A 23,338-nucleotide genomic window follows, 5' to 3' on the forward strand; every position below is an offset into this window, starting at 1 on the left:
ATAACCACATAATGAATGTTGTCTTTTTTTTTTCCAAATGCATGTTATGCCTCAAGCATTTAATTATTATTGCTCATGTTCACAAGTATTACTGTTAAATAACCCTACAGTGTGCTGTTATATGGCTGTGCTCTCTTTGCTTCCCCCTTCCTTTTCCTCTTTCTCTACTTTCCTTCCTTCATCCTTCTTTCTAATTTTTCTTTCCTTCTGTTTTTCTCTCCTCTCTTCTCCCTTCTTCCTCTCTCTTCCCTATCTCTCCTCTTCCATTTCCTCTTCCTTGGCCCCTTGGCCTTTCCTGCCTTTGTTTATTATTATTATTATTATTATTATTATTATTATTATTTTGTGACAGGGATATAGAATCTCACTAAGTACCCCTGGCTAGCTTTAAACTCCAAATTCTCTCACTCAGGAGTTCTAGGACTGTAAACATGCACCACCATGCCTGGCTGTTATGGTTTCTTTATCTTTAAAATGTGGATAATATTTTCAACCTCATAACTTTGGGGAAAGATAATAGTTACTAGATGTCTGACATATGCTAAATACTCAATAAATATTTATTCTCTTATTTTTCTGATCCCAGACAAGCTCCATAGAAGCAAAGCCTAAAATGGGAATTCTTGTGCAAGGCGCTTCCTGGGGGAACAGTCCTGGAAGAGCTCTGGAAGGGATGGGTGGTAGTAAGAGAGTAGGAGGGGGCAAAAAGGGAAGTTCTTCATTGGAGATTGACCTCAGTGTGGCCCATGGGGAGAGCTGGGCATGAACTATAACTCTCAGACCCACATTGCAGCCATGGATTGGCTTTTTATATCTCTATAGCCAGTGGTCATTGATTGTGGCTTCCTGCTGAAGATAAGGACGTGAAACCTTTGCATGGAGAGAGACATCTTCTTAACAATGGATGGCATTCTTTCCAATATGGCAGCCCAGAGCTACGTGTGGCAGCAAAGGGGCTGTCCAAGTGCAGATGTACCATTGATGTAAAATGCATACCAGATTGTGAAGCCTTTTTGGGAAAAAGTCAATCCCAAAATTATTTTGGTGTGTTTGTGTGTGTGTTTATATATGTGTGGGTCCACATTCATTCGTGTGCAGGTGGAGGCCACTAGATAACAATCTCAGGTGTCATTTCCAGGTAATGTCCCCTTTTTGGAGACAGGATCTTCCACTGACCTGTAACTTGCCAATCAAGCCTGGCTTTCTGGCCAGGGAGCCCCAGGAAGCCTCCTGCCTCTGTGTCCTTAGCGCCAGGATAACAAGCATATGCTACCACACTGCTTCCTTTTTAACAATGAGTGAAAACACACATTTCCCTTTACTTTAAAGGAAATACACAGAAGAATGTAAGTTGAGGTGGGAGATGTGGGAGATGTGGGAGATGTGGGAGATGTGGAAAAATAATCAACAGGCAAGCTCCCCAAATATAGGTAGCTTCTTGGTATAGAAGAGTGGGGTACTCCTTCACCCCATCTGCCTTCCTAAATAGAAGATCTTAGCCCTGTCAGGGTCCAGGATCTGCATTTTCTAATTTTGTCTCTTTGAGTTTAGAAAAGTTTTTTTTATATCTTGCAGTCTTTCAAGACAAAGAATAGAGTATGAAGAAGAGAAACACATGATAGCTTTGTTCCCACTGTACCTTCTCACTACAGATCCCTGAGCCCATCCTTCAGTATTTGATTTCAAAGAGATGAACCCCATGGAGTTGTGGAAGCTTAGGCAGCAGTGTCCTGAGCAGCGAGGCCATGCTGATGAGGAAGCGAGCAGTGCTGTACTAGGGGCAGAAGCTGCCCAGTAAGTGGAGTATTACAGAAGAGATGTGGAAGCAGCTGTAGGGAGAAGTTAGCCAGAATCCACCTGCTCCAGTGTATCAAAAGCCAAGCTTCCCTTGGTCATGGGTTGCAGAGGATGACCCTTTCACTGTGTGCAGGAAGACATGTGCCAAGTTATGGATAACGTTGGTCATGTCCAGGCAATGGGTGTGCTGAAGGAGTGGGTGCTAATTAGAACTGTCTGCAACAGTTGGGCCGCAGTGCTGCAGGCCAGCCAGATGCTCTAGGCATTTATCACTTAATGCTGGAGCTTTCTTCTCTGTATGCCACTCTCCTCCACATTATTCTGTTCAGCTTCATGAGCCTGTGTGGGTAGGGTGCCTTTACATCTCTGGGCTCTCCTGAATTTGCCCATCTGGGTTCTGGGGATGCAACTCAGGTCTTCACACTTACAAGGCAAGCACAGTACCGACTGAGCCACCTACCCAACCTAACATCATTAATTTTTGTAAGTGATTATGTGTTGTCACAATAACATAATTATGTGTTGTCTTGAATATACTGGGGTAAATAAAGCATTTTATTAAGTTGACTTTTGTTGTTGTTGTTGTTCTATACGTGGTTGCTTGGAGATTTGCTTCATAGCTCTCATATCTGTATTGGACAACATCACTCTAGAACAGGGGTGACAAGTCACAAGGTTTTTAATGAAAAAATTGTTTCAAAGCGTGAGAGAGCAGTTTCTGTAGACTTTGCAAGTCCTTTGGTGTCTGTGGTTCCTCAGCCCTACAGTTGTGCAGAAGAATTAAGTTACAGATCAAATATAAATAAAAGGTATGGCTGCATTCCAATAAAACTTCATTTACAAAGTCACTGGATCTGACCCCTGAACTCTAGAAAATGACCTTTGATGACCTTGCTCTAAAAAATAAATTAGCAAGCTGTGAGCAGCTAGTCTTGATATGGGCTCCAGGATCAGTGAACTAGCCTGGTGAAAGAATCTGGGGGAGACATCACTTGTTCCTTTGGGACTTCTCACTTTTCCATTAGGCTAGGCTGGCTAGCTAATGAGTCCCAGGGATCTCTCTGTCTCTGCCTCCCTAGCTCTGAGATTCCAAATGTGTGCCACACTGCTTTTTACCGGGTGTCTGGGGTAGAACTCAAGTCCTCATGCTTCATGAGGTAGACTGATCCATCTCCACGGCTCCAGAAGCCTTTTTCTAGCATTTCCCCTGTCTTTGCCTTTGACCTGTAGATACTTTAGGTAGCACTGGGAGGAGGAAGCTTTATTTCTGGTAGCTTGGACTATAATAGGCTCCTGCAATAGAGGCTAAAGATGGAGAAACACACAGAAGGAAGGAAAACAAAACAAAACATTTACTCCATTCTCCGAACTGGAGGGAGGAACATATGCATGTCAATATGTCCTCAGAAGATGCTGCTTGGTATTCTGAAGGTCTGTGCAACTGGTCTACCCTGGAAAATGAAGGCATTGTCTTGGGGATGTAATGACTTTTTTTCTTTAAATGACATATCCCCACAGCCTTTTGCTAACACAAACATAAACATGGAGTTTTTCAGTTGAGAGCAGTTAACATAGAATGCCTTAGGCTAGAAAATAATACAAAATTCTGAAGAAACTGCAGCTCCATGGTTTATGTTTACTCAAGGTGGAATTGCTTTATTTAAATGATCTTGTAATGTCTAGAGAACTTTCTGTGACCTGTTTAGGCTGGACTCAAATCGCTCCATTAGATCTGTGTATCTCCTCTTGTAGGCCCGTGGCACTGTCCCTCCTCGGAGATAACCCCCACAGGGCCTTGGAGCAGATGCATGGTTGACTCTTTCCTAGCTGTTACTCATAGTATGTTAGGATGGTTACCTCCATCATTACTGTCAAAGTGTTTCTGTTCCATTGAGTCAGAATTGACATCTCCCTCCTTCTCGTCTTTCCCAAATGTTCGTTGAGCTCTTACCACGTGCTGAGCCTACATGAGTCAGGAACAGTGCCCTGACTTACACACTGATGGAGAAGAGGAAAAGTGTATAGGTAAATAAAGTATGCAAGGTCAAGGAGTGGTAAGGGCTGGGAATAAAATAAAGAAGGGAAGAGGGCATAGAGATGGTGTTATGTGGGGTGTTCCTCTCAGAAAAAAACATGCAAGGAACTTCTGGAGGAGGTGTCCTCTGAGAATGCTTGACAAAACTAGAGCAGAAGCATTTTCTACAGTGGCTGCTCTGCACCGCCTCTTATCAGACACTTTATAGACATCCAATTATCAATGTCTTGACCATGCAGTGAAGCAGAACTGTGAGACCTCACACAGCACATGAAACCCTCAGGTACAGGAAGGTGGCATCTTCGTCTCACTGGCATCTTGTTTATCAGTGTACAGATGAGGTTTGAACCCAGGTATCTGGCCTGAAGTGTTCTTGGTGAACTGCAGGCAGAACTGTGTGAAGTGGACTCTTTGTCACCATGGCTCTGAATTTCTGGGTCTGAAGTGAGACTGAGTATCATGGATTGAAGGGCATGGAAGAGCAGACTTGCTCATGTGTCAGTGAGGGTGCCAAGAGAAGGAAGAGAACGGGACTGGGCATGGCATTTCTTTCCACAGGTGTCTTCTGTGACCTACTTCCAGCTAGACCCTACTTCCTGATTTCCATCACTTTTCAAACATGTCATCACATTATGAACCCACTGATGAGTTAATCAATCACCATGATTTCAGAGCCCTCAGAGACCCAATCCTTTCTCCGGAGTGCTGCCCTCCAGGTCAAGCCTTCAACCTATAAGCATTTGGGAATAAACTTCACATGCAAACCATAGCAAAGACATTGGTTTATTGAATATTTGATTCCTTGACTTATTGTCGTCTTTCACTTACAGAGGCTACAGTTGATCAGCAATCACTGCACATGTTTAGGTAAGTCAAATGAAGAAATTAAAAGGAAGGATGGAATACCATCTAGTTAAACACAGTTGACATTTTGGAAAGCACCCCTCCTCCTTTCTCTCTAACTCCCTCTTTTTCCTCATTGCAAAATGAAATCACACTGTAAACACCCCCTCCACATTAGTGATTTATGGCCCTTTCAGGATTTGTGCTTTTCCAGTGATGGTCTGCAAACTTCTTTCAGCAGCTTGTAAAACTTCTGTTTACTGTCATTGGAATCATTTCCTGAGGGATTCTCTCAGTGCGCTTTGTCTCAGCCTGTTCAGGATGCTGTAACAGAACAACATAGGCAGGGTGGCTTAACTATAACTGACGTTTATTGCTCACAGTGCTAAAGGCTGGAGAGCTGAGGTCCAGACGCCAGTGTAGTTGGATTCTAGTCAGGATCCTCTTCCAGGTTGCAGGTTCACAACTTCTCCAGTGGCAGGGAGCAGAGAGGAAAGCTGGGCAGTGACTTATTTAAGGACACTCATGCCATTCATGAGAGTTCTGCCATTATGACCTCATCTAATCCTGATTACCTCCCCAAAGACCCACCTACAAATATCATCACAGTGAGGAGTGAAGATTCAAAACAGGGATTTTGTGGCGATAAACAGCAGTTTACAGCAGACTACTGCAATGCAATCCCATAGACTGGGCTGAAACATCAGGTGTTTATTACAGTTCTAGCTTCATTTAACCTAGTTATCCCTACCTCTAAATACTGTTATGTTGAGGGTTAGGGCTTGCATCAGTGACAAATCTCGACAGGAGCAGTCTAAGGGAAGAGGTTTTTGTGTTGACCTGCAGTTCAGAGGGAATTTTGTCCATCTTGGTGGAAGCTAGAAGTTGGTCATTTGAGACAAGAGGGAGCTTGTGGGATGAGTTGCTTACAGTTTAGTGTGGATCAGAAAGTACAGACAAGAAGGGAGGCAGAGCCAGGGTTTAGCCTTCAAGGCCTGTGTCCTATGTCTGACAACTAGACTCACTTCCCAGAGTATCCACTTCCTCCCCAAAGAGCAGGCAGCCAGGTGCTCAGGCTCACAGGGTAGGACAGCTTCAGCATACATGTTTTATGGAGTAGATGGGAACAGAGGCATTTGGTCTATAGCGCAGGTGTAATCTGAGTTTTTCTTTGACTTTTTCTGCTTTAAAATTTATTTTGTTTTTATCTGTGCGTGCGTGCGTGCGTGTGTGTGTGTGTGTGTGTGTGTACATGGGTGCTGGTACAAGAAGAGGATGTTGGATTCCCTGGAGGTAGATTTGAAGGCAGTTTTATGCTACCTAGTGTGTGCTGGGAATCAAACTTCCATCTTCTGCAGGAGTAGCAACAGCTCTTAAATACTCAGCCACCTCTCCAACCCTAAGAATCTCTTTCACTGAAACTGGAGTAGAGGACCCACATTCTGCCCAGTACCCTCCTTCTCCTGTCCAGATCTGCTCCTGAATCACCTCTCTGGGTCTTCCAGTTCCCATGAAGCACACTTTGAAAAAAAATTCTCCGGTCTAATACAATTGTAAGCGATGCTGTGGTGGTTTATTGCGTGGATGCAGTCTACAGATCTAGTTTCTCATGTAGATTGCCTCCATTTCCCACCATTCTAACTAAATTATCATGGGCTTCCCTCCCAGTGCTTCCCATCTGTGTGTACCCGTGATGGTTCCCTCAGGTAAGATCTCCGAAGTAAGACTGACTTTTGATTCTTGGCTTGCTGCAATTGCTTTCTGAAGCCTGGAGTTCTTTTGGCCCTGGGTTCAGAAAGTGTGTGCTAGACATGCTGCAGCTTCATGGTAGATGTCCTGCGGCTTGGCTGCTGAGCCATGCTCCGCTGCCAGGTCAAACTCAGACCTGCTGATAACACTATTTTATATTTGCAATCACTTTTTACCATTAAAAAAATCTTTTTTCATCTGTTGTCCCACAGTCATGGCAGGAAGTCAGTGGAGAAGAGATGAATATATCTTCAAAAAAAAAAACCAAACCAACAGTAAAGCATACTGAGGTTCAAAGAGGCTAAGTGACTCTGTGAAGATTGCATACGCAGTAAATGGAAGTACTAAGTCCTACAGCACCCGGTTTTAACATCAACAGTGCCGCATGAGAGATATCCTGCTATCACAGCAGCTTAGCCAACAAAAAGGAGAGCTGTCCCTTGTTTCCCAGGGAACATTAGTTTTACAATACTTTGTCAATATTAACAAAAAACATAGGTGCTCAAGTTCCTCTAAAAAATGATGTAGCATTTACAGGAATTGTCTCTGGATTACTAAGAACATTTGCCATAATCTAAATGCTATGGAAAGAGTTGTTATACTATATTGTTTATAGAATAATGTAAGAAAAAAATGTATATTTTCAGTGCAGATCATTTTTCCAAAATACTTTTAAAAATAATATATTTTAATTCTTTAAAAAATTCATACATAGAGTGGATCTTGATTGTATTTACATCCACCTACTCCCTCCAACCTCCCCAGAGCCCCCAACACGTCTACCTCCAAACTCGAACTAATTTATTTATAACCTACTGAATTTAAGTAGTGTTGCCCATACGGGTGTAGGGTCATCAGTTGGAGCACGCACAACCTTCTTAATTTCTTAAAATTGTTATTGCATTTTAAATTATTTATTTTCTGTGCATTTATGTGTAGGCTTACACATGCTACGACACACATGGAGGCCAGAGGTTCTCTCCTTCCCGTGGGTGCCAGGAATCAAACTCCTGTTGGCCTTACAGCAGGCACCACCATCTGCTGAGCCCTGTCACTGGCCCACACCCACGTTTAACAGAAGGGTGGCTGCACCTGAAGGGGAAGAGCTTGAGGATAAGCAGGGTGCCTTGATGTTGGTTCTCATCCTCCTGTGAGTTGACTTTGAGGACTGGCTTTACTGGAGCTGATTTCAGACAGGCCAGTGTGGCCGAGCACAGGTGTCAGGGCCAGCATGTCACAAAGGAAGAACTGATGCCACAGCTCACAGGCACCATGAAGGAAACTGGTGTTTACTGCAGTGGGACGCTATGAGAAGGCTTTGTTTTGGAGGAGGAACACGATCGGATTTGTGTTTTAAGATCCTGTTTGGCTCGTTTGTTCAGCTCTGCAGTCCTGTGATTCCTTAATAAAAGAGATCCTGTAAATGCTTTAGTCAGTTAATAATGAATTTGATCCCAAGGAGAGCAACACGGTGGAAGTCGGAAGAGCTGGGTGTTATTCTGCCAGGGAGGTGCTGAGCTGAGCAGCCTCAGGTAGACTGCAGACCCCATGCTTCACTCCCATGCTCACCTTTAAGCCAACAATCTCTGCGCCCTAAATATGGGGTTTGGAAAAGAAAATTAATGATGCTTATTTTGAATTAAGAAATGCCCTTTTCACAATTAAAAATCAAGCACATAAAGTGAGTTTACATCGAAAATTAACTGTTCACATGCAAAGGTCCCCCTTCAGGAGTAAGAATTACGGCTTCTAATTATACAGTAGTCGGCACTACATATTCACGGAGCCTTTGAAGAGCTGTGTTATAAATAGGTCTGGGCAGGGCTCCCACTCCCTGTGTTTACTTGCCTGGCGTTGCCCATTGGCATTTGGCCCTGATCTTGTTCAGCCTTGAACTCTAGTTATGTTCTCTTATGCAAATGAATCATCTCATTAGACTGCAAGCAGAATATTTTCTGTTTATTGTTCTCTTTTTCTCTGTCACAGGATCTAACAGTGCTAGGTTCTGGGCATTGGCTAACATAGCCTTTGTTCTCTCTCCTCTGCCTGTGACCTCCCTTCTCCTGTCTCCTTCATTCTTCACTTTTCCCTCCCACCTTTCTTCCTTGTCTTACCCCCTTTCATTCTTCCCTCTCTGCCCTTTCTTTCCAGCATCTTCTTTCTTTCCTTATCTTCCCTTTCTCTCCACAAACAGTTTTACAAAGTGTTTAATGCTTTGTTGTGGCCAGTGATTCAGTGACAAGTAGTTAAGACAGTAGGTGAGAACACTTGGTACACATGGACACGTGGACTGTGCCACCGGGGAAACCGGCATGGAGCTAGAGCAAGGTAGAGCCAGACCCTGAGAATGCTCTCCCTCCAGGTAAGCTCTGCTGGACTGAGATCCTGCAGAGCCCACTTGCCCAGCTAAGCTTCATTTCTTCAGGTCCAGCAACTTTCACATCGGTGCCTGGATGCCCTGAAGGGAAGAAGCGGACCCCAGTCTCCGGACCTGACAGTACACAAGTATGAGGACCCGATCCTCAGCACCCGCAGAAAAGGCTGGACATGGCTGTATGTGTGCCTTGTAGTCTCTGCATTGTCAGAGGCAGAGACAGGCAGATCACTAGGGCTAGCAGACTGCCAGTTTATCCCCAGGCTCAATTAAAGACTCCTTCTCAAGGAAATAGGGCAGAAAGTTATGGAGCAGGAAACCGACATTCTTCCCTGGCCTTCATGTGTGCCATGAGCTCATGTATCCCTGCCCCACAAAGGTTCAATGATGACTTAAACAGAACAAGGTTCACATCTGTGATCATTTTAAATGCTCCTTAGACTGAAGCTGATGGTGTCTGTGTGTGTGTAAGTGTGTGTGTATGTGTGTGTGTGTGTACATGTTTACCTGTATGTAGGTATGAATGCAGGTGTGACCTTGATGTTTCAACCATTTATTGAACAAGTGGCTTCAAGCAATAGGCTCCTATATACATCTTGCCAACAGCGTTACACTTAGTGTCAGTATGTCATCAGTGTGTTTGGACATTTGTGTAGAAAGCTGCCCCACCTGGAGGCTGAGGCCATCTGACTTTATTGACCACATACTGTCATGCTCCCTGTATGAAGCAATGTGTCCTAACGGAAGCCTGTCGGCAGCCTATCCTGTAAGCAAGACAGTTGAAGCACAGAGCAGTGGGATGAACTGTTCAAGGTCACCTCTGGAGGACACCCTTAATTATTAATCCGGCGGTTACTTGCTGAGTGTCTAATCTGTGTAGTGTGCATTCAGTGCTGGGGTATTCTAGAATATTCTAAGGAATGCATAAGAGGCAAAGATGCTTTCCCACAGTTCATTTTCAGGAGGACTAGACAGACAGCCAGTACTGCTAGCCAGCATAGCAGGGGCTGCAAGTTGAAAAGGTGCCAGGCCTAAGTAAAGTACAGAGAAAAGAGAGAGAGGAATCTAGGGAGGCTTCCTGAAAGTGGAGGAGCTGCCTTGGCAAGGCCCTAAGCAAGAGTTTGACAGGCAGGATGAGGGTAGAGAGCACTTGGAGGGAAAGGAATTCCAGAGGGAACAACATAAACAAAGATGTGGTATGGAGGATGAAAATATAAATGCTCTGGAGGCAACATCTGATGTGGCTGGAGAAATGGGTGGAGCCAGGTCAGGCAGGATTGGGTTCTGAGCTGGGCTAGCCTCCTCCAGCTAATAGCCATGTGTAGTGTGTATACTGTGTGTGTGTATAGCTGTGCCCTTCCTCTTGATGATGGGAAACAGCACACCCTAGCTTGTTCTCTTACTTAGCTGAGCAGTTACTGTGCTCCAGCTCCCATGCTGGAGTCTCCCTGGGGAGGATGATGTTGTGGTGTCTCAGGTGCCCCAGGCATGCAAACAGACAGTGCACGTTTGATGTGTGCCATGACAGGAGGAAGATCAGAGTGCAGCCCTATAGAGGGAGACAGCAAACAGCCAACAAGGTTGCTGCCTCAGAGATGTTGAGTGTGGCTTGGAGGAGATGAGTTGAAGAGAGCAGCTGGTGAGAGTGTGGGTGTGGGCAAGGATGGAGAAAGCCTAGGGTCTAGAGGCATGATGCAGTGGTGTGTGCACATGGGGACAGCAGAGTGACCAAAAATAGAGATGAGGAGTTAGGGGAGGCCTTGGGAACTCATCCCTGAAGGCTTAACAAGGTGAGGAGGGGAGGAAGCTGAAGAAAGGGATTCGTGGAGACCTCAGAGACTTCAGAATTCTAATGAAGGACCCCCACCCTCCTGCCTGAGTCACCTGAGAACCAGCCCCAGAAAGCACAGGTGTGCACAGCACTAGAGCCCTCCAGTCACTGCTCTCCGTGAGCCACACGGGCCCCCCAGGTGCGGGCCTCCACTGAGTACCACCACCCGGGAAGCTGTCAGCTGGGAGTGCATGCACTTGCCCAAGCTAGCTTTCCTTGGCCAGCAAGCTCTGTATTCTAGCACAGTTATGCCTGAATGCTAAGAGGCCAGAGCCTTGGCCTGGGAAGAGTAATTAAAATAGGATCAGTGTGGTCTGTCCTGTGGTGACGCTAGTGCAAAGCTCCCAGCATGGAGGCCTCATGCTATGGCTGGACTTGTTTCCCTGAGGCCTGGCACTCTGCCTTTCTTGCCTGCACAGGCCAGGCTGTGTCTAGCCAGATGGAGGGCAGTGCCATCCACCTGACCGTGGTGTGTTGGGCCATGCTGTTATCATTTCATATACAAGGTCCCAGTTTCCAAGGCAATGACCCTAGAAGGCAAGTTGGGGAAAGGAAGCTCAAAGAGGCCCAAGAACTTGTTCATGGGCTGCAGGACAGAGTCCAGCTCTACTGCAGGTCCGTGCTTTAGCTCCTCTGAACTTTCTGAAGTTATTAACTTCTTTCCTAGCCTCTCAGCTGGGAATTGAGTTTTCCACATTTCTGTGTTTCTGAGTGCCAAGCCCATCTCAGATTTACACATCAAAGCCCTGACCTCCACTTTCCCTGTTCAGAGGGGCTATAGGAAGGGAATTGGGTGAAAAGAGCTGGTGAGGGCAGGGCTTCTCTGAGGGTATAAGAAGAGGGACTGGGTTTTTTTTTTTTTTACCTCTTTTCATACTTTGTGTACAGAATGAGAAGGTGGCTCTTTGGGGGCAGAAAGAGGAGCCCTCACCAGGAACTGAATTGGTCATTGCTTTGGTCTTGGCTCTTCAGTGTCCACTATGAGGAATACATTTCTGGTGTTTATACTCCCAACTTATGGTATTTGGCTAAAGCAATCCTAGCTGGCTTAGATAGCAGGCATGCATTGAATTACCACTTGGAGGAAATATTTCTCTCAGCAGGGCTTGACTGGTGCCCATTTGACTATGTTGGGCCATCTGGCTTCTCTGTCCAGGGTATGGTCTCTTTAATCTCTCACAGTCTAGCACATTTCCTCCACACGGCTGCTGAGAAAGGCTTTCAGGAAACATGGTTCCTATCACTGGATTTTAATCCTGCTGCTATGCACGCCTGCCTGGTCCACAGCCTTCTAAGTCTTTTCTGAATGTGCTTGAGGAACCTCACTCCCACTGTATGCTTGGGCCATACAGTCATGCCCGTTTGTTCTCACTGTAGGTAGAGGCTAGCAGCAGCCGTGTCTTCTAAACTGTCAAATGACCATGTGTTGTGAGTGAGGTGTGAGGTTCGTGACCTCTGAGGAATGTGAAACATGTCCTTGTAGGACTCAGTATCAGGGCAGGGGGAGATTAAATAAAAAAGAAAACAAAAACCAAAAAAGCAAAACTCCAGTCAAACCAAAGCGACATTTCAGAGGCCAGAGGTACATTCTGTGTTGACCTCTCAGGGCTTCTGAGCAGCAAAACTGAACTTTGGCTTTACCCTGGTGGTGACTTGTGAGTCACTGGGAGAGATATAGCCTTACTGAGAAGGGTCATTTTGGTTCATGGTTTCAGAAAGAGTTCAGTTCTATCACATCAGAAAGAGTGCGGCAGTGGCGGAGTGAAATGCATCTGTTTGTTGGAATCCTGGCTGGAAGCACAGACTTCCAGCTGCAGCCACGCCCTTTTCAAGGGCCTCTTCCAGTGACTCTTATCTGACATCAGGCCCCACCCCTGAGGCCTCCCAAGTCTCTGAAACACAGCACTACAAAGCATGAGCCTCATGGGGAGACAATTCAAGTTCAGGCCACAACAGGCATAGATCCCATAATGTTGGGGCAGATGCAGTAAGGGTGTGAAGGAGAAAACCTTGGGGTGGAGGAAAGTATTCGGCCTGTGAGACAATTACAGCTAATGGATACTTAGCATGTGCCAATTGCCTTAATGGTTTTCATACTTATCTACCATTGAACTTCCTAATAATCCAAGGATGGAACTACTGTTATTTTCTCCCATTCTGCAGATGGAAAGACCAAAGTAGAATTGTGTATCTATATTGTGGCTGGAAGTGCCACTGGGTTCCAAATCCTGCCCTCTCTAACTTTCGTGGGTACCTGTGTTACAGGGACAGGGATTTCAAGCTGAACTGTGAGCGGCAGAGCGACACAGTGTGGCCCTGCGTTACGTAAGGATTACCTTAGGTGGAAGACCTTAAAACAGGTCCTGAAGCATGTCCTGGATGTTGAATCCAGAAGAAAATCCACTTATGTAATCCCTTCCCTCCATCTGCATGGAGTGGGCTTCAGAAACTCCTCGAGGCATAGTCTCATAATTAACTCAGTGACAGTCTTCTTGTGAACACGAAGGCTTCAAAGGACTGCTTTGTGAGTGTCGCCAAAGCATCGCTCTCACCCGAACACATTGCTGCTGGATGTGCCTGTCTCTGAGGTATGCCTGTCTCTGAGGTGTGCCTGTCTCTGAGGTGTGCCTGTCTCTGAGGTGTGCTGGTCTCTGGTCAAGCCCAGGTGTATCAAGAATTAGTCCATTATCAGATCTAGCTTGAGATGCTGAGGTTAAAGACAACATGGAACCACGATGCAGCAAAGCCATCGTGATGTAAGAGCATCTACATTGTTTTCAAGATACAGATCCTCAGTACATAGTAGACAGACACCAAATATCTTTTACCTGACCAAATTAAAAAGGCCCCAAACTAATTTCATGCATCACCATAGACACAACAGGATGAGTCATGCTATATTACTCAAGGCAGCTTTCCTCATTTGGCAGCAGACTTAACAATAATGAGAGAATAGAATTTATTGTCTATGTAACTAAATGTCTAAAAGTATGGTGGGGTTCAGGAACAGTCTAATCTAGCGATGTTAGCAAGTCATTGTTTTGTCTTAAAAGCCTAGGCTGAAGGAAACATATGTGAGGTCATTTATACAACATCTGTGTTTGAAGTCTGATGCTGTGGCTTGGTCAGGGGTCGTATTTTACATGATCTGGTTTGAGAAGGAAAGGATTCACCACATTGTCCAGGTTTTCTGTGAAGTGAAGAGGGACAGAGTTAGAGGACATGGTGGAGTGAGGTGTTTCCCACTATATGCCCCTCAGAGAAATCACTGAAGCTTGCCAAGAAGCCAGGGGTAGAATTTCTGCCCTATTTATAGCTTGGTATTGTCAGAAAGTTCAGCTGGGTGTGATATCTTTTAAAATCATGCAAAAATGGATGGCTACGCGATGAAGCCATGAGAACTAATAAACTTAATAATCATGATAATTTAAAAATCAGAAGTCTAGGCTAATCCATTCACATATTCATTCATATCTATATCCTATGTCTGTGTGCTTGTATGTGTCTCTCCTTCAGCTAGGCAATTCCAACAGCACCATCATTGTGTGTGCTTGTGGCCATGAACTTGGGTGCATATGTATGTGCGAGTGTTTGCATGTGGATGGGGCGGTCATGCTTAGGTGCCATTCCTCAGGAGGCTTCCCTCTTCTATTTTGGGAAAGGGTCTCTTACTGACACTGGGATTCACTAGGAAGGCTGGTCACCGAGTCTCAGGGATCCTCTCGTGGCCTCCTTCTCAGTGCTGGGATTAAAAGTGCATGCTATCACATCTGGCTTTTGACATGGATTTGGGACCAAACTCTGCTACTCATGCTACAGAATAAAGGCTACACATACTGAGTGATCTCCCAGGCCCACCAGAATGTTTGTGTGTTTGTAACCATGGCAGGTCCCAGCTGTGTCCATGTCTGTGTTTGTGTCCATGTGTGTGTGTGTGTGTGTGTCTGTCTGTCTGTCTGTCTGTCTTTGTCTCTGAAAGGATTCTATGAGTGAGAGAAAACACGATACTTGGCTTTCTGAGTCTTGGCTTGTTTGACTTAGCAGATGATCTTCATTTTCATCTGTTTTCCTGCAAACGACATGATTCTGTTCTTAATGGATGAACAATATTTCACTATATCATATTTTCCTCAACCATTCGTCTGTTGATGGGCAGCTAGGCTGATTTCATAACTTGGCAATAGTGCTCTGGCGAACAGGGTAGGTAATATCTCAATTGTAAGTGATTTTGACACTTTTGGGTATTGACGAAGTCAGATACAGGTGGTACTTCTCCTTTGAGTCTTTTTGAGTCCTCTCCATACTGATTTCCATAGTGGCTGCACTAATTAACATTCCTATTGATGATACCTAAGGAATCCTTCTCCCCCTCACCTCATCTTTGCCAACGGGAGATCTCCTAAAATCTCAAAGCCCACAGCTATGGTCATCCCACATGAAGTCAATTACAATTGCTTGGATGGGACTTAGTCATAATTCTGAAGCTTTCAGGCAATTTCAGTGTAGACTATTTTTGAAATCAGTGGCCTCAAAACATCCATTATCAGGTAAGCAAGTATGTTATAATCTACTAATGTAATGGGTTACCGTGCAGTGATTGTAGTGGATGGACTATGCCAGGAGACATGAACAAAACATTTCCTGAAGCATTGTTCATAGAATCCCTGCATTGGAAGCAATCCAAGCATCCATCTATAGTCGAATGAGCAAATAGATTGCATTGTAAACACAAAATGGAGTATCATGTACCAACCAGAATGAATAGATCTCACAAATACACTGTGTATTTGTAAAAGGAGACACCAGCGTGTGTGTGCTGTGCATCTCAGTTGTGTGAAAGCCTGTAAAGGGAGTGTGTAAAATGTCTCTGTAAAGAGCCCTGTGAAGAGCAAGTGTGAGTGTTGTGGGTTTGTAAGCAATGTGGTGCCTTGTGGCTGCTTAGCTCTGCAAACACAGCCATAGATAAAAGAGAAATTAGTGAGGGTGGCTGTGTTACTTTATTCTTAAGAACTTTATTTGTAAGAACAGGTGGTACATGGGATGGACCCACAGCTCCTGGTGTACTGCTGTTTGCTGATCTGCATTCAGCATGGAATCATGGTGAAAGTTCTGTGTAACTCATCAGGTGGAGGCTCCTGAATAAAAAGACAAGAGATAGCTTCTGGAACTCTGGAAGTGAGATAAACAAACAAACAAAACCTGGGTACTGATTATTCACTTTGTTGATACTTATTGTGTACTTATGAAATGTGTGATTTTTCTCTAATGTTCTCCAACATTTGCTTTAAAATTTGAGACAAAGTCTCATGCAGTTGCCCAGGTTGGCCTTGAACTCATTCTAATCTAGACTAGTCTTGAACATGTGGTTCTCCTGCTTCGGCTTCCTCAGTATGTGGAACTACAGGCCTTCACCACTAGATCCAGTTGGATTTTTCACTTGCTAAGTTCAATGAATCACAGACAGGCTTTGCTGGGTTACTCTTCATTTCCCTTTGAGTGTTGAAGAGTCCAGTAATAATAGCAGAAAGAATACCTCTGTTGTGTGTGTATCGGTTAAAATGAACTCAGAAGAATACAGGCCTTTAAGGGTGAGGACTTGATGTACATATGGTACTCATGAGATATTTGTTGATGGATGAATAAAATACTCCTCCCTTGGGGCAGTTAGAGATTGGTGGAGTCCAGGCTCCACAGCAGCAGAAGCTGGGACTCTGCCAGGGTCACTGGAGTCATGACAGAAAACTTGGGCACTGCTAAGGACTCCCTTTTCTCCAAGTCTTGAGACATGCTCCTATTTTGTCTCTCTTTGTGGAGTGTATGTGTGCATGCATGTTTGCCTGCACGTAGGTACATGTGGTGGAGGGTGGGTTACATGTAATGTCTACACACATGTTCATGTGCATAGGGGCTGGAGGTGTTTGTCAGCAGTCTGCCATCTTATTGATTGACTCAGAGCTGGCCAGCTAGCTTGCTCTGGGCATCCTGCAGGTGGGCCAATACACCCTCTTGGAATCTTGGCTATAGAGCCCATTCTGCAGGCTCTGAAGACCTGAATGTCATGCTTGTTCAGCAAGTACTTTAACCAAGCCATTTCCCTGACCCAAGGTATACCTATTTTTACAGCCTAAATGATAAGTCTAAAGTCTTGGGGCAGATATTTCAAAGATGGCGTCTGCTGCTCATGCTTGCCCTCCAAAAGGTCAACGTGAAGAGAAGGCTGTAGGGGCCTGCTGCTCACTGGCTCTACAGGGCTGTCTAGAAAATGCCCACGCCTTTGTCAGCAGCCAGAAAGCTGAGATCACTTCTGGTCACAGACAGGGAAGGAGGCTATGTGAGAGACAGGGGCTGTGCCCTGCAGGGTTTGGGAGGTAGGCAGAAACCGGTTGCCTGCTGGCTGACTTCCCAGACTTGTATGGGAGAAAGGTCTTCCCATGAAGCATGAGTCAGCCTCTGACGCTTGGGGAGGGACTGGGAGGGAGCTGAAGCCTCATTTGGTGCATAATTGGGGAGGCAGGCTTCCTGCTTGTGCTCTGGGACTGCTGTTGCTGAAAAAAAAACGTCATGAATCCCCATCCTCATGCTGTGCTGGCCTATAGATCATCACTTCCCAGGAGCCTGGGCACCAGGGGACATGCTTGGTGCCCTGTTATTTTTTTACTTCCATCATTATCAATGCCATTATCATTGTCTGGATCTCTGAGGCAATTAATCAAAGCAGCCAAAGTGAAGAACATCTTGGGAGAATTGGAGAGAAAGCCAGTGTTTTGCAGACTCTCTTCTCGTCTTTCTGGCTCAGTGTTCAGTTCGATTTTATTTGGACCCGTAGGGTTATTTCTATTAGCTTTTCTTTAGAGAGTTGTCCCATGGAGCTAGGCCCAGCTTTGCATTATATTTAGCTTACTTATTCCATAAAGCAGTCTCTTGAGTTCTTCTCTGCCAGACACCATTGTAGACATTGGGGATATGGCTATAAATAACTTGTGTGTGTGTGTGTGTGTGTGTGTGTACTTGAGTGCATGTGCACATGCAAGTGTATGTGTGCCAGCATGTATATGCACACGTGTGTGTGCGTACATGCGTGAGTGTGTGTGTGTGAGTGGTGTATGAGAAGCAGATAATGAGGTAAACTAATAAATAATTATGAATGATTTTACTAGTAAGCACTGGCATTGAATTGAAAAGGTGGAGAGCCCAGGGAAGGTGTCTGAAAAGACATTCTCTGAACTAGGATATGATTGTTAAGAAGAAATGGCAACAGAAGAGTGGTGGAGGATTCCAGCCATGGGAGCCATTGGTGCAAAGGGCCTGAGGCTGGAAAAATGTACATATTCTAAAACTGGATAGAAAGCCAGTGTAATAAGGACCAAATAAGTATGAATTATAGTATAATGAGTTGAAGATGCTGGAAGGAGGGATGCAGGGAAAAATCTCACAGACCCTGGTAAGGATTTAGCTGGTCCCCTAAGTTAGTTGTGTTCTGTACAAGTTTCCATGGTGATGAAAATACTCTACATCTGTTCTGTTTAATGTGGCAGCTACTAATTATATGTGGCTGTTGGTCAATGGACACCTGATGAGTGCAACTTAGAAAATGAATTGTTTATTTTATTTAATGTTAATTAATTCCAAGTTAAGCTTGAAAACTGTATGTAGCCTCTGGCTGTCAACTTGGATAGTGAAGGCAGTAGTAAGTGATCCAGTGAGTGGTGAGAAGCCTGCAACAGGGTTGGAGGATTGTATCGTATTTCTGGAGAATGGATTTTGTAGCAGCAGAAGTGGGAGTACTCCCCCCCACCACATAAGAAGTTGACAGTCTCATTCAGCCTGCGGAGTGCTCTGCACTAAAGGGAACATCTAGATCATTCCTTCTCTTCACAGGGAATGCTTAGGAAAATGGAGCAGAAAGACTCTCCAGGCCAGAGGTCACAGGGGACTGATGTGAAACGGCGTCTTGTGAATGGGATTGGGCTATTGAGTTCATGAACTCACAGCAGCCATGTACAAGACCTGAGTTAGGGGACATCATGGTTTTGGCACAGAGGCTGCTCAGTTATCTGGGCATGGAGAGATCTATTTACTTTGCACGCTCTTCTTGCAGACAGAGTGCACTCTGTAAAATCTGCACATATTGAGAATGGTTGTGAGTTGTGAAATTTAGCTATGTGTAAAAACACTGGATTTTACAACTTTATCTATGAATAACTGATTCCTGCGCAATTATGAGACATCAAGATTGCTGTTAAGGTCCTTCTATGTAGGGATGGTATTGTTAATTTGGATACAGGGGACGAAAAGCTGAATTGGGACATTGGTGGTGTATATTCTGGTGTCACTTTCCCTAGCAATTGGCTCCTTAAGCTTGTCCTGGTATTAGTGTGGTGGCTGCTCTTCTTCAGGCTCCTTTTTGGAATCTGGCATGAAAGTGCCCTTTCTTTCTTGCAAGAACCAGAATCCAGGAAGTAGAACTCAGAAAAGAATGAGGGTCAAGGTCAGTTCTCAACCTTCCCAGTGCTGTGACCATTTCATACAGTTTCTCATGTTGTGGTAACCCTAATAATAAAAATATTTTATTCCTATTACATAACTGTAATTTTATTATTGTTATTAATTGCAAAGTAAATATCCGTGTTTTCCAATGGTCTTAGGTGACCCCTCTGAAAGGATCATTTTATCCGAAAAGGGTTGTGACCCACATCAAACCACTGGTTTGATGGAGGCTCTTCAGCATAAGATAGTCAGGATTTGTTGGTGGTAAGCAAGGGAAACCCAACACTGGCCATTCTCAGGAGCTAAAGAATGTACTCTGAACAGGACAGGGACCAGGGAAGCTCCATGGTCCCTATATTAGGACAGTGACAAGTTGTCTGGTTTCAGTCCTTGTACTCATATGCCTGGGGTTGACATTATGGGTCAGAGGTCTGTGCTTTTACAAATTTCAACACCTCTGTGGCCAGATGAGAGCAGGCTTAGTTGACTTATCCACTAAAGTGCTGTCCAGTAGAGGAGGGGTGGTTACCAGCAGGAAAACTGACCTGTTCTTACCAAAAAGGGAGCATGAAGCTATGCAGGCAAGAGGGATCTTGATCTCCTGCAAACCACTTAGATGTTCTGAAAATTAGGAATGTAGCTCACAAATATACAAGAAAATCACATACCTAGTGATTTTCAGCTCTAAGTGAAGTCTCTATTAACCACAGTTTTCCACACAGGGTTTTATATTATTCCATGTAAAAAAAAATTCAGAACCAGGACTCTCTGTATCTCAACTCAGATCTAGCCATATCTAATCTATCTGTATTTATCTGTGTCTATATCATCTATAGCTATCTGAAGCTAAATGTCCATATTTGCATTAAAATTTTTGGGTTGCTATGAAGTCAGGTGAGATTCTAACACCTGTGTCTTGTTAGCCAAGTTTCATCCATCCATCCATATAATAAATATTTGTTGACTCTCTTTGCGACCAAGCACTGTGTTCACTGTTATTAACTGAAAATCATTTATACATTCCTCAGCTCGGGGTTAAGTGTGTGCTGTCTTTATTGATACTCCCACTAAGACTGGATCTAATTCAAGAGAGAGGTGTTGTTCAAGTACATCTGTCACATGTTCAAGGGCAAAATGTCACAGAACAGTGAACAACTCTGTTGGAATAACTACTTATGGAAGCTACATGTTTAAGGAGGAAGTAGGTGGTCAGGGAAAAGCACTGATTGAGGGACTAAGACCTGGCCTTATGGACAGACATGATCTAATATAGACTACATCAGATGTGAGAGTTTAAGCTACAACTTTTGAGTAGGTGGGAGAGGGGCAGGCATGGGATGAATGGTGATTCAGATATTTGGTAAGAGTCTTAGTTTCCCTTGAAGGACTCGAAGGCACACTTAGCGGCCTAGGTTATAATAGCTTTATTTATCAGAACACTGTTTCATCAGTGAACATAAAACTCAAAGAAATTTCCATTTAAACTTTAATTCATCGCCAAATCTGACAGTTCAGAGAATCCTCTAATCACAGTTTTGCTGTGGTTCTCAGTCAGTTTCACTTGGCAACACATTGGAGCCAATCAGAAGTGGCCTTCCTATCTCAAATTTCCACTCATTGCTTTAGCAAAAAAAAAAAAAAAAAAAAAAAAAAAAAAAACTCATTAACTTTTAAAGAAGATGGTCTTTTAGATTTTCAAACCTGGAAGGGTTTGGGATTGAATATCTCGTGTATGTGTGCATGTGTAATGTGTATGTGTGCAAGTGTATGTGTGTATCCATGTGTGTGTATGTGTGTGTGTGTGTGTGTGTGTATGTGTGTGATAATGTTAGGTGCATTCTCAAACATATCCCACGTTACTTTTCTGAATCAGGGTCTCTCAGTCAACCTGCTCTCAATCTTACTGCTTTGACTAGCCTGGCTGGCTAGCAAATGCTGGGGGTCCTCCTGTCCATGTCTCCTACTGCTGGGATTATAGACACACACTGCTACAGCTGGCTTTTTACACAGGTCCTGGGGGGTTGAACTCAGGACTTCAGACTTGTGTGGCCAGCCATCTCCCTAACACTGTTCATTAGATAATTCTTACTCTGTTGCCATCATGATGGAACCAGTGAGATTTGGAAAGATGCTTAAATCCTCTAAAATTTTGTTACTTTATGTATTGGGACCAAAGAGTCCTTCTCAATTTTCAGGATCTTTCTAAATCATTCCAAGTCTTCTAAAACATACCTCTGAATTCCTGCTCCTTTTGTTACAACGGAAGACACTAAAATATCGTTATTGAGGATGTGACTGCCCCGATTTCAGGCATGACTCTGCCTTGAATGTCACCTGAAACATAAAAAGTTAAATAACACTGTAGAAATGGGCAGATGCCATGGGGGATGCCCAGTGGTAGGCCTGGCCAGGCTTTTAGGGGAGAGATGGGACTGAGGATAAAGAGAAGACTGTACAGCTCCTGCGAAGGAGGAAATATTGGGATAGAAAGGACACGGTAAGCAGACAGTATGTTGGACATTTTTTGTTTGTTTGTTTTTGGCTTCCATGCAATTAAGCATAACTCTGTGTCTTGCTGATGCCGAGGCCATGTGGGTGTGTGCCTGTATCATGATACAAAGCAAGGTATCATTGTTCGAAGATTGATCACATTTCTGATAGTGGAGGCTCTAGCAGGCTTGGGTTCTGGAAGGATGATAGTGGCTTTTGAGTAGAGATGGAAGAAATGGCCCTGGTCTCAGAGCTCATGACAGAAGCATTGGTGCTTCATAGCACACAGACTAACTTGGGAAACCTGGGGTAGATTTTTTGGAACTGACGCTCAAGCTTAATTGTGAAGGTTGAGGAGGAACTGGGTGGGTGAACGAGGTGAGGGCAGCAGGATTTCTCAGCGGTACCACGAGGTGAGAAGACAGATGAAGAAAGGGAGAGGGGAAAACGATGTCAGTGCTCGGAAACTAGCAGATGGCACATGGTGCTCTTCCCCAGAAGAGGCTGTGGAGCCCCTGCATGCTGTCCACTTAGACCACAGCATCGTTGACCGTCATTACCAAATGGAGCTGTTGCCAAGGCAGAGCTCCTTGGCCCACCCGCTGCTTATTCTGGAAGAGGGGGGTTTACCTTCTCCTCCCGCTGAGGAGGAGGCTTTCCTAAGCGTGGCCTTGTTTCCACTACCGTGAGAAGGAAGCTGCTGCATAGTCCAGGGAGTCGACTTTGATCGTGGCTGACACGTGTGCATTATCTGAAGCACTCAGAATTTAACTATGCTTCATGTGATAAATAATTTTATGTACCTGTCACTTTGTATCCAAACCACAAACTAAAGGCCAGTAGTGAGAATTACCACTACCATAAAACTCTCATAAACAACCACTAAAAACAGTATCTGTTTCCAGAATAATCCACTTAGTGTCTACTGTAAATGATGTCATAAGTAGTTCTGAAGGAATTTTTGACCTTCAGTTACAGTTTGAAGTCAGTGTAGATTGTTTTTTAAAAACCAAATGTCTAAGGACGTGAGGAATTTTCTTTTACATTTTTTTCTTCCCATTGCAATATAACAGAATCTTTTCCTTATATATAAAAATCAAACCCAAACCAGAATGAGGATTTTCTGGAGATTAGAGGGCTGGGTATGTGCGTTTATACCCGGTATTAACAGTAGGCTCCAGGAGCTGAGCTGTGTGCTCAGTTTTCACTTCCTTCTGTATATTGGGAAGCCTTGATGTGATGATGTGGGGAAACAAAACCATAGGAGACAGGGGCTCTTTAAATGGCAGGATGCTGCCTGGTCTGTTTGGAAGTGCTGGAATCTGGCGACCAGTTTTGATACCTCTACACATTGCAGCCATCAAGTCCTACCCTGTTCTAGCTCCCGAGAACCCGCCTCCTCCTCTCCCGTTTTAGGGGCTCCTTCTTCATCAAACTGTGTCTAGGTTGCAGATGTACCCTTCTTGTCTGATTTGTCTGTGTTTAGTCTTTGACACCATGGTCTAAGTAATTTCCTATTTATTCCATAAGATTTTGGAGTGCCTGTTATACTCAACTCACCCTTCCAGAAGCTGGATTATTATTATTATTATTATTATTATTATTATTATTATATTTTGTGTCTTAGGCACAAATTAAATTGATCACAATTGTTGATGTCTCAGTCCCTTATTCCACGCAGGGCTTACTTTTGTCTAATTAATTGTGTTTATTAGAGAGAGTCACGTGCAAT

General features: G+C 44.3%; 1 protein-coding gene across 2 annotated transcripts in view; it reads left to right on the top strand.

Moving 5' to 3' along the window:
• The window catches only part of Shisa9 (shisa family member 9), a 310,878-nt gene that overhangs the window by 43,956 nt on the left and 243,584 nt on the right, over window positions 1–23,338 (top strand). The gene's annotated exons all lie outside the window — the stretch shown is intronic.

This window comes from Meriones unguiculatus, chromosome 11, assembly GCF_030254825.1.
Source record: "Meriones unguiculatus strain TT.TT164.6M chromosome 11, Bangor_MerUng_6.1, whole genome shotgun sequence".
NCBI classification, from domain to species: Eukaryota; Metazoa; Chordata; class Mammalia; order Rodentia; family Muridae; genus Meriones; species Meriones unguiculatus.